Source organism: Euprymna scolopes, chromosome 29 (assembly GCF_053919585.1).
Source record: "Euprymna scolopes isolate OS-2025 chromosome 29, ASM5391958v1, whole genome shotgun sequence".
Classification (NCBI taxonomy): domain Eukaryota; kingdom Metazoa; phylum Mollusca; class Cephalopoda; order Sepiida; family Sepiolidae; genus Euprymna; species Euprymna scolopes.
The window spans coordinates 105,965,598-105,981,946 of record NC_136510.1 but is presented as its reverse complement, the minus strand read 5'-3'; the positions used below and the strand labels follow the sequence as shown (position 1 = coordinate 105,981,946).

General features: G+C 35.7%; 1 non-coding gene across 1 annotated transcript; it reads right to left on the bottom strand.

The window, feature by feature from the left end:
* Positions 1-2,221: 2,221 nt before the first annotated feature.
* On the bottom strand, positions 2,222-2,328 carry LOC145253113 (U6 spliceosomal RNA). The gene has a single exon (XR_013863746.1). It is a non-coding gene; the product is annotated as a U6 spliceosomal RNA (small nuclear RNA).
* Between the last annotated feature and the right edge of the window lie 14,021 nt (positions 2,329-16,349).

The window sequence follows — 16,349 nt, the reverse complement described above, 5'->3', positions numbered from 1 at the left end:
TAATATACAACTTTCGAAAACATAATATCCCATAAAATACAATACAACCAACAGTTTCGTAAAAACGGATTTTTTATTCTCTGTGTTCATTATAAAGTGTTATTATATCCATAAAAGTGAATGTGTCTGGGTTTGTGTGTGTGTGTGTGTGTCTGTGTCTGCGTATATTTCCCTACGCAATAACTCCGTAAATTTTTAGTATACAGACTCGAAATTTGATATATAGGGTACTTAGATTTGGGAAAATATATGTGATCCGGTTTCGGCTAGAAATTTTTCTGTGAAGTGGTCATAATAAGGGTCAAAGTTAAAAAAAAGTTGACATCGTCGTCTCTACCAAATTATTCAGACAATTTCTTGACTAAACATGTGAAATTTTACATAAAGGGTATTCAGAGATAGGACCAGTTTTTTATCGGTTTTGGTCGAAAATATTAGCTACCAATACATAAATGTATGTATGTATGTTTGCATCTCTGCTTAAAACTTTCGACAGGGGCGAGGAATGTTTACAAGTTAAGTATCGTTTGGAAGGTTGACTCTTCAGATTACAAATACCGAAAAATTGGTTAAAAACATTAATATCTTACCCTTAACTGGGCACTTTTCTACATGGAGGGGTCGCTTTTTTAATCGATATTTTTGAAAGTCATCCCCTCTTTTCGATTGTCTAGCCTTAATTTATTTTTGCTCAGTATACACCTTCAAACACCCGGGCAACGCCGGGAACCCATTGCTAGTTGGAGATAAAAGATCAATAAATAATATATTCAAATGTAAAATACAAAAAGTAGTGTATTTTTAGAATTTTACATGTAAAGTCCGAAGTTTAAAACCTTTTTTAAAAATAAAAAAAAAACACGTTTTTTTTTTAAATGAAACCTTAGTCCTTTCTCGTTTAATTAAAAAAAAGCCTTGAATTACATTTTTCGAGGAGTTATAAGCTTGGAAAGACGGGGTGGAATTATTCAATATTTTTCACACCTATCGCTGTTCTTGTTATTTTTGTTGTTATGCTTAGGAATTTTAACTGTTGCAAAATTTGACAGAACGAAAATAAATGGTGATAATTGATAAATTATAATTTTAAATAATGCATGGTGCATTTGGTGCGTGTGTGTGTGTGTGTGTGAGAGAGAGAGAGAGGGAGAGAGAGAGAGAGAGAGAGAGAGAGAGAGAGAGAGAGAGAGAGAGAGAGAAACTAATAGAATTTAAAAAACGAAACAAAAAAGTACCGAAGAAGAATCGAATCTCTCCCTGTTTTTTTTTTTTTTAAATTTTCTCTATTACTCAACAAAATTTCGTTAAAATAAGAAACTTTAATACCTAAATATTATAAATAAAATAATTGTAATTACCTAATAAATTAAAAGTGAAACGGGAGAGATGTCGTGTGTTAAACATTTTTCGTTATCTCATTTTTAATTTTTTAATATTTTTACTTCAAAATTGTAAAATCAATCATTAAGAGAAAAAGTAATCAATAAAGAAATTTATTAATCTATTTTATTAATTTTGTTGTTGTTGTTGTTTATCGTTTTTTTTTTTCTGAGGGAGATATAGTTTTTAACCTCCACACTCTCTCTCTAAATATATTTAAAAAAATATTAAAATCTGCTTTCTTTTGGAGGATGAGGACTCGTTCTAAAACCAAATCTCCCTCAGTATTTTCTTTAATGTTCTATTTTTTACTGATTACCAAAACCGATGATATTTGTCTTTTTGTTTTTTGCTATTTACTTTTTTTTTTACTGGATAAACGGTTCAAAATCACATAACACTTGACGCACCCTTTTCCCCACTGAATAAACGCTTCAAAATAAATTAAAGCACTAACAACTTAGTCAGCTACGTAGAAAAATCGAATTTGCCTTTTAAGAACAACAGTAAATAAGTATAAATTAAAAAAAAAAAATTATGTGGTCTGAAGTCTCGTTTTTGAACAGAATAAACGGTTTAAAATAAGTGAAACCACTAACAACTAAGCCAGTTAGGTAGAAAACGGACACTTAGAAAATCGATTTTATTTTTTAAAAACAGTAAACAAGTAAAAATATTTAAAAAAATATTATAGGGGGGTATAGTCTCTTTTAAAAAGAATATATCCTTCAAGATCGGCCATAAAATGTGTTTTCAATCGATATTTATTCAATAAGGGAGCAGTTTTCCTACCTAGCAAAAATGAATGAGTCTTCTAGGTAAGATTTTTCCTGAATTCGTAAGAAATATGGAACGCTTCACGAATTGGCGTGTCATCCTTGCGCAGGGGCCATGCTAGTCTTCTCTGTATCGTTCCAATTTTAGTATATGTACTGCCGAAGCGTGTACAAATATACTGTTGCTATATATACAACAATTTATCCATTCCGCTCTTCACTCGCCCTTCCTAATTTGCATATCACTCAAATAAAATCTCACAAAAATAATTATTCAACTAATATACAACTTTGGGAGACATAAAAATACCCGTCTAGCTGAATTCACTGTGAAAAATTTTCCCCACTCTTTATCTGTGCCTAAATCAAAACGTAGATTCCATGAACAAAGCTTCTTTCTTAGAACTGCACGCCTGTGGAACTCTGTTCCGTCTGCCTGCTTCCTACCTGACTACAACCTGGATGTCTTCAAGTCCAACGTTAACAAATTCCTAATGAACCGCCCCTTAAGTAAACACTTCATTAAATCTCCACACTAACGTACTGTACTTGCAATAACCCTTATCCTTGAGTTGCTTCCGGGCCTTGATAAGTGGTGACCACCGTGTAAAAAAAAAATAATAATAATAACCGATAAAGTACACTATGACCAAGAATTTTGTACAAGCGGATTTATTATTTAGCGTTTTACGACAAAATAAACATTAATTTTATTTTTTAAATCACAATGAACAGAAAATCTGCGAAGATAAATAATAACGGGAGATAACTCGATCGATATTTTTGCTATTTATGTGATCATCATTAATTATTTTTTTTTTTACATCTTCACCCCAAACAAGGCATGTTGCCACTTTGATGTAGGGGCTACTATCAGGGACATAAGCTACAGGGGTACTATGTAGGGAGTTGGGCAGCAACACTTGGACTTCTGCATGTCAGTACAGTTGAGGAAACAGGTACCCGGGAGGCAGTTCCAAAGTCTAGCAGCTCTGGGGAAGAAACTACTGGAATAGAAAGCTCTCTTACAGCTAGAGATCTTTACTGTGTACGGGTGGAGTTTAGCTGCTTATCTAGTTTGTCGGAAGGATTTACATCGAGGGAGTACAAGTGCTTGCAGTTCATCAGAGCATTCACCATTAAAATACTTGTAGAACAGGCAGAGGGATGCAACATTTCGTCGATGAGACAGAGATTGAAGCTTAGATGACAGTTCAGGGTCTATCAGGTTGGCGACTCTCTTTTGAACCCTGTCTAGGAACGAGAGACTAGTAGCAGATGCACCAGCCCAAATGTGACAACAATACTCCATACATGGGCGAATGCTGGCCTTATAGAGGTACAAGCTACTTTTAGGCATTAGTTGTTTTCAAGGACGGTAGAGAGAGCCTACCTTCTTTGCAGCCGTCTTGGCAATGTTCTCAATGTAACTGTTCTAATTCATGTTCCCTGTGAACGTTAAGCTGAGGAGTTTGAAAGAAATACTTTCAGGTAATGTATCATTAGCCATGGCTATTAGTGGTAGAGAAGGTTTTGTGTAATTATTGACGGAAACAAGCTCAGTCTTGGCAGCATTGAATGTGCCCATTTATTTATGTCCTCATTCCACTACAGATTGGAGGTCTTCCTCTAGTGTTTCTGCCATTTCCTTAGATATGTGTTCATTATATGCCTATTATAGAGCGTGGTGTCATCAGCATCACAGAGACAATTTTATCAGAGAGTTCATTTATGAATATTAGGAATAATAAAGGTCCAAGGATAGACCCTTGAGGTACAACCGCAATTATATCATATTGTTTAGATGTATGACCGTCGAGGACAACCTGGATTTTTCTCTTACTTAAGAAGGGTTTAACTATGTTTAGTATTCGTCCAGTGATACCATATGATCTGATTTTCCTGAGAAGACCACTGTGCCGTACCCTGTCAAAAGCCTTAGATATATCGAGGGCTACCACTCTCCCCTTGCCTGCTTTTGTCCAGTGAATTGTATATACATTCAGAGATTACAGTTAGGATATCTGCTGTGGAACGGGCTTGCCTAAATCCATATTGTTAGTCGGTCAGGAGTTTAGCAACTGTAAGGTAATGGACTAGAGTTTGGTTTATTATGGACTCAAATATTTTGGCAAAAAGTGGGAAGAGACTAATGGGGTGATAATTTAATGGGTCAATTCTTTCGCCAGAATTCTTGAAAACTGGTACCACAGAAGTAATTTTTGAGCAGTCAGGAAAGCAAGATTAGTTAAGGCATTTGTTGTATAGTTTACTGAGAACTGGAGCTACCTCGGCGGAGAATTTTTTTAATAGCACAGCCAGGATGAGATCGGGTCCACATGCTTTTGAAGTGTCAATGTTTCTTATGATATCATGTACCTGAGAAGGGGTGATTTTCAGATCATCTAGTGTGGCGTCTGTCCACAAAGGAAAGTCAGTGAGAGGGTGGTTTGCAGGGTCCAATGTGGAGTTTGAGGCAAACCAACTGGCAAGCATGTTAGCCTCCTCGATTGCCGTGGAAACAACCTCGTGATTGTTTGATAGTGGGGGAATTATTTACTACACTATTGTAGATTTTCCCAAAATCACGGGTTCCTAATTTTTGTGCCTCGATGCATTTTCTGGTGGTTTCAGTAAATTCTCTCTTAGCTGTCGCTATTTCTTTCTTACAATGCTACTAGCTTTTACAAACTTTTGTCTGTTTGAACTGGACTTATGTCGGTTAAATCTGTGGTATGCATGCTGCCTTTAGGTTTAGTATAGGGCGATTTCAACCATGATCACAGCATGATCAGCATTCCCGAGTGGGCTATGGGCATTCGTTGTACAATCATCGGGGACTGTGGCCAGAAACAGATCAAGAAGTGAGGCATGTTCTTGCTGGTCTGGGAACCGTGTTAGAAACATAACCATCTGTGATAGGGAATGAGATATAGAGAAGCTGTGTGTTGTAGTACCAGCTGCATCTGTGCATCTGTGTAAGTAGAGAATCCAAGCCAATTGCTGTGGTGGATGTGGAAGTCACCAAATACAGACACTTGCCCACTCGTATCGAGGGAGAGTGCTGTATCTATTCTGTTAGACACTTTGTTTATTAGGGTACAGTCCTGGGTCGAGGGAGAGCAGCAGAGAAAATATTAGCAGCTAATGTGATGTTGCATGTTAAGTCTAAAGCACATAAAGGCCTGATCGTCGTATTCTAGTTTTGTTTCTCTAGTCAATGGGAGGGTGTTTCGAATATAGACTCCAAGTCCGTGCATATGTCTGTCAGAGTCCTTACGGTAAAGTGGGAGATATCCAGGCATGTTAAAGTAGTTAGAGGGGATGGAATAGAGTAGGTTTGTCTTACTTAGTTCTAAGATATCCTGGGTGTTTGTTAGGAGAAATAATTCAACATCATCTAAAGTAGTTCTAAGCCTGAGGATGTTCGTAAATGCAAGCCTCAAGGGAAGAGGCAAGTTGAGTTTGTTTGAGTTTAAGCCTGGTTTAATCGTAATTTTTTATTGTACTGTAATTTAATTTTTTTTAAGTTTCAGTTTAGGTAATACTAGACATGCAACACAAGTAGATTATCAGCTGACTTTTCATCTCCTAAGAATGTGGCCTCAGGAAAGCCCACCGGAGATGAGTGTAGGATCCCTTTCCATGCGCGACATGGCACTACAAACATCCCGATATTATACAACACTAAGCACTACCAATGAGTTAGGGCTCCTGTACTATTAGTCGGAACCAGCAGTCAGGAACTGTCAATTCAGTACCCTCAACCCATCAGACAAAGGTCAACTCAATCTAATTGCACTGGCATATATTACACGCAAGCACCCCCAAGTGCCCAGTTTAGAGGGATGGGATGTGGCAGGAGTGGGAAAAACGGCGCCCATCGCCCTAAACAGGAAACAAGATTGACCACTGAGTGTTTCTCTTGAGTCCCTGTGATAGCACCTCTGCGCCTGGCTAATAAGCAAAGAAGGAGTATGGAAGCCGAGCGAGAGAGAGAGTTTATCTACTCCTTAAGCAGTTTAGGTTTGCAAACCGGTGATTTGTTTGAGTCACCAGCTCTAGCAAGGCTGTCGTCCAGGACTGAAGAGGCCTCCCTCTCCTAGGTTTAGTTTAAGAGTTTTCCTTCTCTTAGGCGGATGATCTGGAAAGATCTACAGGTCCATCAGCATCGAGAGAGTTTGGCTCACGCCTGGGTCCTAAACTAGGTATTTCTGCGACCCCGCATGGGTACAAACATACTGTGTTATTGTTGCTATATATACAATAATTTCTCCATTCCGCTTTTGACTCATTCTTCCTAATTTGCATATCGGTCAAATAAAATCTCACAAAAATAATTATTCAACTAATATACAACTTTGGAAAACAAAATATCCGATAAAATATACTCTAACCAGAGTTTCCTAACTACGGTTATTTCACGATGTTATTGTTAGGTGTTTACGATAAAATAAACATTAACTATCATTTATTTAAACGAAAAACAAAACTAAAGCTGCCGCGAGAAAATAATAACAGGAGATAACTCGAGCGTGGTTTTCGCTGTTTATGTGATCATCTATATTTTAACACAATAGCGTGTTTTATTTTCTGTATCACACTTACATCCGGGTCGTTTAATTGTTATCTATTTCCATTTCTCGTCATAAATAATTCTACCAAGACTTCTTCATAAGTTTTGGTTTTGGTTTCGATTATAGCTGAAGAAATTCAAGTTATATAACTATATATCTACAAAAGTGAAATTGTCTGTGTGTGTATCTGTGTGTGTACATTTCATTATCAAACTAGTCTGTCAACTTTCAGTCTACAGACTCGATATTTGACATAAAGGGTATTGAGATTTGGGAAAATCTTTTTAATTGGTTTTCGGCCCGAAATTTGGCTATTAAGGGGGTCAAAGTTCAACGATTTGACCTTTGAAAACTCTTCCAAACTCCTCCGCCAATTTTGTGTCAGGGGGTCAAAGTTCAAGTTTTCGACCTTTGAAAACTCTGTCAATTTTGGGTCTAAACACTTGGAATTTTAGATGTAGGTTACCTGGACATGGATCAAACTTTCTGAGTCCAAAACAATAAATGTTAACGGGTCAAAATTGTGGTCAAATTAAAAAAAATTGACTTCTGCGGTCTCTACCAAATTACTCAGCCAATTTTTGGCCTAAACATTTGAAATTTTAAATAAAGTATATTCAGACATAGGGCAAGATTTTTAATCGGTTTTTGGCCGAAAATTTTCCTGCCAAAAGATCAAAGTTGAAAGAGTTGAACTTTGCGGACTCTAGCAAACTATTGATCGCGTGTTTGGTCTAAACATTTGAAATTTTACATAAAGAGTATCCAGACATGCAGCAAGCTTTTAAAACCAGTTTTTGGGCGAACATTTGGATGCCAAGAAGTCAAAGTTGAAAGAGTTGACCTTTGCAGACTCTACCAAAGTCCTTCGCCAATTTTGAAATTTTAGATGTAGGTTACCTGGACATGAGTCAGACATTTAATATATATATATATATATATATATATATATATATATATATATATATATATATATATATATATATATATATATGCATGTAAAGTTATGAACAGTAAATAGGGCCCGAGCAAAGCCAAGTTGAACTGCTAGTAGATTAAAAAATAATAGATAATATATGGCTTCATATAATTATATATACTAATAAGCAGATAGTAACAAATAGTACTAAAGATCTTCTTATACATAAAAGGCATGTTGTTGACGTGAGTTCATATCCTATGAACCCCGAAATGGCTGAGCCGATTGTTTTTGAAATTTCACACAGATGTACTTTATGTGTCTGGGAGTGTTCCCAGGTTTTCATGAGTTTTGTATCAAAATGCCTTCGATAAGTCTCAGAAAATCGATAATTGAAACAATCTGATGAAAGAAGGAACAGTCCAAATTCGATCAAAGTTAACGCCCTTATACAGACTAAGATCATAAGTGTTGATTCTATATGCTGGTTGATTCTATATTCTATTAGCCCAGCCGTTTTGGGGTCCAAAGTAAACTCTCTCTCTCTCTCTCTCTCTTTTCCAACACTCATAGACAATGCCTTTTATATGTAAGTAGAGATTATATATTGTGTGTGTGTGTGTGTGTGTGTTTGATTTAAAATAATCCTTAAGAAAAGCTTATAATTATAAAAAAAAAAAAAAAAAAAATCTGGATGTAATATTTAAAATCCAAATGCCTATAGCGGACGACATTCATGCCGTAAAAAATGCCATATATAATATATAATGTCGTAAAACTCAATTTTTTTTTTCTTTTTTAAGGAAACAAAAAAGAAAGTAAAAATATCGTGGTCTTAAACTTCTTAAAGCGTTTCTTGCTTGACTAGATTTGTCGGCCATTTTGAATGTACGTTTTCCTGCATCCCGTCGCCGACATTAGCATTAATGTCAGGGACTTTGCCAAGTTTTACCCACGTTTGTGGCATCCCCCAACAACTTTCAAGTGTTCAACAGGATTTTTTAAGCATAAACTATACACTTATGTCCATCTATTGCATTTTAGTTTTGTTATAAAACATAATGAATTGATCGCTTTGCCATTTAGAGTGACGGAAGAGGTAAAATAAAATGATCCTATTTGCAATATCTTTAAAACGGCATTCTTTTATATTTCTATCTCTACTATTATATAAAACAGGGTTTCCCAACCTTTTTTTGGCCTCCCCCACACACGAACACTCGGATTACTACTACCGCCCCCTCCCTACATGCATCCTTACATAATAATGTGAGTAGTAGTGTTAGGGCGTAATTAAAGTGAACATAAATAAATATTTATTATTTTAATTGGAATTCATTGAGTATTATTTATTACTTTTATTTATTGCGGACCATTATCCTCATTTTTCTTAGTTGTTTCACGACGTTTCGGCCAACTATTCCTCTGGCCTTCGTCAGGTGGTAACCGCGACGGATAGGAACTCTGAATCTCCTAACTGCATCCTTTGCAATTACTGCCTTTCGTAGTTGTTGTCGTCTCACCTCGTTTTGGCCAAGTAAGCCTCTGGCCGCCTTTGGGTAGGATTGAAACTGCTATCTTCAGACAATTCTCACCTGGACCTGTAGTTCCTATCCGTCGCGGTTACCACCTGACGAAGGCCAGAGGAATAGTTGGCCGAAATGTCGTGAAACAACTAAGAAAAGATGAGGATAATGGTCCGCAATAAATAAAATTAATAAATAAATATTTATTCAAATAGTTTGTTCAACAAAATTCTACTCTATCGATCGAATACAAACAATGGCAACTATAAATCAAGTGGATCAATTAATAAATCAAACTATTTCTAATACAATAATCAATAAAAATGGCTAAAACAATAATCAATAAAAATTGCTAAAACAATAATCAATAAAAATTGCTAAAACAATAATCAATAAAAATTGCTAATACAATAATCAATAAAAATTGCTAAAACAATAATCAATAAAAATTGCTAATACAATAATCAATAAAAATTTCTAATACAATAATCAATAAAAGTTGCTAATACAATAATCAATAAAAATTTCTAATACAATAATCAATAAAAATTGCTAATACAATAATCAATAAAAATTGCTAAAACAATAATCAATAAAAATTGCTAAAACAATAATCAATAAAAATTGCTAATACAATAATCAATAAAAATTGCTAAAACAATAATCAATAAAAATTGCTAAAACAATAATCAATAAAAATTGCTAATACAATAATCAATAAAAATTGCTAAAACAATAATCAATAAAAATTGCTAAAACAATAATCAATAAAAATTGCTAAAACAATAATCAATAAAAATTGCTAAAACAATAATCAATAAAAATTGCTAAAACAATAATCAATAAAAATTGCTAAAACAATAATCAATAAAAATTGTTAAAACAATAATCAATAAAAATTGCTAAAACAATAATCAATAAAAATTGCTAAAACAATAATCAATAAAAATTGCTAAAACAATAATCAATAAAAATTGCTAAAACAATAATCAATAAAAATTGCTAAAACAATAATCAATAAAAATTGCTAAAACAATAATCAATAAAAATTGCTAAAACAATAATCAATAAAAATTGCTAAAACAATAATCAATAAAAATTGCTAAAACAATAATCAATAAAAATTGCTAAAACAATAATCAATAAAAATTGCTAAAACAATAATCAATAAAAATTGCTAAAACAATAATCAATAAAAATTGCTAAAACAATAATCAATAAAAATTGCTAAAACAATAATCAATAAAAATTGCTAAAACAATAATCAATAAAAATTGCTAAAACAATAATCAATAAAAATCAAAATAATAATCACAGGAATCATCGAGCAGATTATTGTTTATGATCAGCAACAAGTTGAGAAACACCTAGTCATGGTACTAGAAGTTCTCGGTTTGTCATCGCTCCCCTAAAGGATCTCAGTGATCCCCTATATGATAAATTTGCCCACCGCCCACCTGAAGTCTCATACGCCCCCTGGTGGGCGATATGGGCCTCATTGGGAAACCCTGATATAAAAGAAGCTTTGTGTGTGTGTGTGTGTGAGAGAGAGAGAGAGAGAGAGAGAGAGAGAGAGAGAGAGAGAGAGAGAGAGAGAGTTCTCTATGGATTCATAAACAACTGGGCCGATTTTTATGAAATTTTACATGAAAGTAATTTATGTGCCCGGCAGTGTTCTTAGACAGATTTTCTATCGGAATGTCTTCAATAAGAATCGATAATCGATAATCAAAATAATCCAATGAAAGAAGAAACAGGTGATTTCGACCAAAGTTAACACCTTACACAGCCTAACTTTACAAGTCCATTTGAGAAGTTTTATTACCACGCAAGTCGAAAGGCCCAACATATAAAATCAACAGTAGGTTCTTTGATATGATAGGGGCGCGTTTGAAATGAATGTTTCTGTTTAAAGCGCAATTGCACCATGATACTTTACATTTGAATTTTAAACTTTAATTCAATCCATTATATATAAAAAATAATTTTATAAAATCAATAGTAGGTTCTCTACAGTGCAATGTAGACTAAAATGTATTGTGAACTAAGTCACTGCGGAGTAATATGTGAAGCTTCCTTTCGGGGCATTACATGGTTCCCCAATTTGAGCAGGAAATCAATCGATTTGATTGAAAAATGGGCGATTTAATCGATTTTGATGACAATAAAAATATGAGAGTGTAAAACATTCGTTGATATATATATATATATATATATATATATATATATATATATATATATATATATATATATCTTCTCTCCCTCTTTTGGCTGTACTTTGCAAAGAAGATTCTATGAAGGGGGTTGTCCACGTTGACTGCAGGCACGCTCGTGGCTGACAAGCTGATACGGGACAAGCAGGTTTGGTCACAGCAGCTGCAGTCAAAAGTCACGTCAGGTGTGGCTGCTGAGGCTTACCAAATCTTCCTCCTGCAAAGCTTCTCACGCACATTCTCTGTGCAGGAGATCTCAAATGAGGCGGCAGCCTGGTGGACAGTACATCACCAGGTATATATATATATATATATATATATATATATATATATATATATATATATATATATATATATATATATATATCTCAAAAGAGTGTAGCTAGCAACAATTGTTGATTTTTAAGACTTTTAATATTTTTAAATATTTTCATAACGCGTTTCGAGCCTTATTTAGCTTCCTTCAGATATTTTTTAGTGAAAAATTTTGTTGGGGTTCCCTTTTGGAGATCATTTTAGTTCGGCTAGCACAATTGTACTTTCGATATATATATATATATATATATATATATCCTAGCAGGAAGACCCGACGTTGCCCGCAATTGAGTGAGGATCAATGATGTTTCACCCTCCCATATTTTTCAATCAAATCGATTAATTGCTTGCTCTAGTTGGGGACACATCACGATGGACCAAGAGGAAGCTTCACATGCCTCCATAACACATTGTAGCTTATACATTGCACTGTAGAGAACCTACTGCTGATTTTATAAAATTATTTATATATATAACAGCTTGAATTTGTTTAAAATGCAAAAGTCAAGTATCATGGTTCAATTGTGCTCTTAACAGAAACCTTCATTTTGAGCTCGCCCCTGTTATATCAAAGAACCTTCAGTTGATTTTACATGTCGGGCCTTTCTGCGTGTGCAATGATAAATCTTCTCAAATGCACTTGTGATGTTAGGCTGTATAAGGTGTTAACTCTAGTCAAAATCGCCTGATCCTTCTTTCATCGGATTTGTTCGATTATCGATATTTATTAAAGACATTTTGATACAAAACTTATCTGAGAACACTATCAGGCACACAAAGTACATTTGTGTGAAAATTTTTAAAAAATCGGCCCAGCCGTTTAGGAGTCTATAAGGAACTATCTCTCTCCCTTTCATGCACACAAAGTTCTTTTTATATATAGGGAAAAGGCTATTAGAGTAGAAATCTTTCTGACATTTATGGACTTCAACAGTGAAGGGGTGTGATTTTGTTGCTAAGCGGGTTTGTTGGTGATATGTACACTGAGGGGGCACAAGTGCAACGAGCTCATCAGAACACATTCGATTAAAATACTTGTAAAACAGGCAAAGGGATGCAACATTGTTACGATGTAACAGGGGTTGAAGTCTAGTTGACAAAGTGGGAACTATTAGATTGGATACCCTTTTTTGAATCCTATTCAAGAGAGAGAGAGACTAGCGGTAGATGCACCAGCCCAGATATGGCAACAATATTTCATGCATGGGCGAATGGTGGCCTCGTAAAGGTACAGGATACCCTCAGATGTGAGCAGTTTTCTAGCACGATAGAGAGAGCCCACCTTCCTTGCAGCAGCCTTCGCAATGCCTCAATGTATTTGTTCCAGTTCATATTTCCTGTGAATGTTAAGCCGAGGAGTTTGAAGGTAGAATTCTCAAGTAGGGAGTTATTTGTCATGGTTGTCGTCGATTGGAGCAGATTCTTGTAATTGCTAAAGAAGAGCAGCTTAGTGTTACTAGCATTAAATGTCACCATCCATTTATGTCCCCATTCCATGACAGTCTGGAAGCAATTTTCTAAGGATTCAGCTATTATTTTGGATTTGTGCACATCCGCTCTTCCCTCATACATGTTATACAGCGTTGTATCCTCAGCAAATATACCCATCTCGAACACAATATTATCGGGTAGGTCATTAATAAATATCAGGAATAATAGTGGTCCAAGGATCGGCCCCTGAAGTACTCCCGCATTAATGTTATGCTGCGTGGATGAACGGCCATCAATGACAACCTGGATGGTATTATTGTCGGCGAAGCATCTAATTATATTCAGTATTCGTCCAATTATAGCGTATGATTTAATTTTCATTAGTAGCCCTTCATGCCAGACTTTGTTAAAGAGTTCTAGTTTTTTTTTTTTTTGGTTGTTTAAAATCAATAACTATTTATTTTTTACCAACAGTGGAAACTTTTGTTTTGAACAAAAAAAAAAAAAAATAAAAATAAATAAAAAAAACAATTAAAAGAATCGGTTTTGGCATTGAAAAAGAAACACAATTTTTTCCGATTTCAAATGCCCCCAAAACTTCCAAATCTTTCGATTCCCAACTATGATTAATCGTCCCAACACTAATATATATATGTGTGTGTGTGTGTGTGATAATTATGGAATTAATCATCTAACCTAATAAAAAATGAAAGGAAAACCGAAAATTGCTTATATATGTCTTATTTTATGGAAATCACTTGAAACAAGGCATGAAGCCACTTGATGTAAGGAGCTAACAAGAACGAAAGCTGATTATCGCAAAGACAGAAAATGTCTACTGGCCTTAAGTCTTGAAAAGATCAAAGTCCAAGGCAGGAGGAAAACAGTGAAAAGGAAGAGAGTTCCACAAACTTACAAAAGCTACTGGAATAAGAAGCTGTTTAAAAATGAGGTATTAAAACAGTGAATTGATGAAGACCACTAGACTAACGAGTCAAACGAGCTGGAACAAAGGAAGCAGAGAATAGATCAAACAATTCTGAAGAACACATGCCATAATAGTAGTTATAGAAAAGACTGAGACTAGCAACATCACGTCTGTGATAGAGAGGTTGTTTAAGTCTTTGAATAATAGAGGGAATATTGATGAACTTATAAATACGTTAATTTTTCCTTTCCGTCACATCACAGAAGTTAAGCAACGTTGAGCCTGGTCAGTACTAAAATGGGTGGCCATTTGGGAATCCCAGTTGCTGTATGTGCTCTCCGCTTATCTCGGCATTATTTTCAGTTATCCTTGAGCTCTTTCTTGCCTCTGGACCCATAAAGGAGAGATGTGGATGGAGATTGCACAGCTACACTTACAAGTGTGTCCATTGTCTCTTGAGACTGACTGAAGTTATTGATATATATATATATATATATATATATATATATATATATATATATAGGGTATAGGAGGCTCTGGGTAGAGGTAGTACCTTTGAATCTCTGGCTGCTGCACCCAATAGGGTGGACAGAGATCACTGGTCCTCACCCATCTCTTAAATCTCTCACTTGCTAACTCCAAGAGCTATACCCTGGGTACTGGCCTCAGCAGGCCTGCCAAACCTTGTGAGAGGACGGTGTTGGTACAGCATCGCTAAGCAACGTGTCCACTAGACTGAACTAACAGTTAGAGTCAAGGACCAAGAAATAGCTGGTATGGTATCCAACTGCACAGAAAGCTTACCAGGGTGGAATCAGGCCCTTTAGTGTTGGCTCACAACTGATCTAGGAGATGGAACACTCTTACAAGAAAATCCTGCGATCGTTTTATCATCTGACGTGTGGCACATGTGTGCACCTGTACAGACCATGTTAATCCGATGGAGAGAGTGTGCTTTGTTCAGCACAAGCAATGACCACTTAAAACAAATCAAAGTGCCGGTTGTTCAGTGAACAATTTTCACTCATTTAAGCCTAAGGTTTGGTACATCGATCTGTGCTTTCTTGGTTTCTTTTTTTTTTTTAACTAATAATAAATTAATAAAACCCTGTGGCGATGATGGGATTGTGACGGGAACAGGTGAAGGATGTCACTGGTAGTTCCTAGCATGAACATTGCACATAGGTGGTGGAAGGTAGATGGCCGTTTTTCACAACACCCGCAAGTAATTGTGTGACTCGTGTCCTCCTTTCATAACAAAGCAGCCCTTTATAGGATGGCACTGCTTTCCTCTTCATGGGGAGGGGTCTATAAAAGGTGACCTAAAAATTGTTTACTTGCTAATGTCCCTGTCATCAGGTGCAGATGTCTGGGCATTTAATATTTGCGCCCAAATCAAGAATAGAAACAAAATACTTGGAACGAATATGTCCATTGCAACTTGGAATGTAAGAACACCCCAGGATAACAAAAGAACCCTAATTGCAAGAAAGCCAGTTGGAAACATCCCCGGTTTAATCATTATCGTCTCATTGATCATGTCATTGTACATCATTCTGATAGACAAGATATAAATCTTACACGTTCTTACAGCATCGGGGAATGTTGGTCAGACCATAAATTGATCTGCTCCACAGTCAGGATGAAAACCAAGCGCCCTGTTCGAAACCAACGTAATTCTTCCATCAAGAGAATTGATGTAGGTAAGTTGAAAGTTAAGGAGATAATGCATTCATTTCAAAAGGCTACTGATGAAAAGCTGTCTTCCGTTGTATGTGGGAATGACATTGAGGCATCTTGGAGAGAGTTTAAAACAGCAGTGTATGACTCTGCTAAAGAGTCATTAGGATATGTTCGAAGGAAAAACCAAGATTGGTTTGATGAAAATGATCCAACTATCGTCCCACTGCTCAATAACATGCATCAAACCCATCAAGTATGGATTACTGACAAAAATTCTTCAGTGAAACACAAGGCTTTCAGAATGGCCAAAAGGTTGGCACAATCTCGGCTCCGGAAAATGAAACAAAACTGGTGGGAGCAGAAAGCTGAGGCCTTACAAGATGCGGCGGATAGGTGTGATTTTAAATCATTCTACCAAAACCTCAAGGGGGTGTTTGGTCCCATTTTAAGGGGGGCATCTCCAATATTTTCGTCGGATGGCATTCTCCTCACTTATAAGAAAGCAATTACTAAGCGCTGGGCTGAACACTTTTCAAATGTTTTAAACAAAGAGTCGACAGTGGATCGAGGAGTGATTGATGATATTCCTCAGATGCCAACC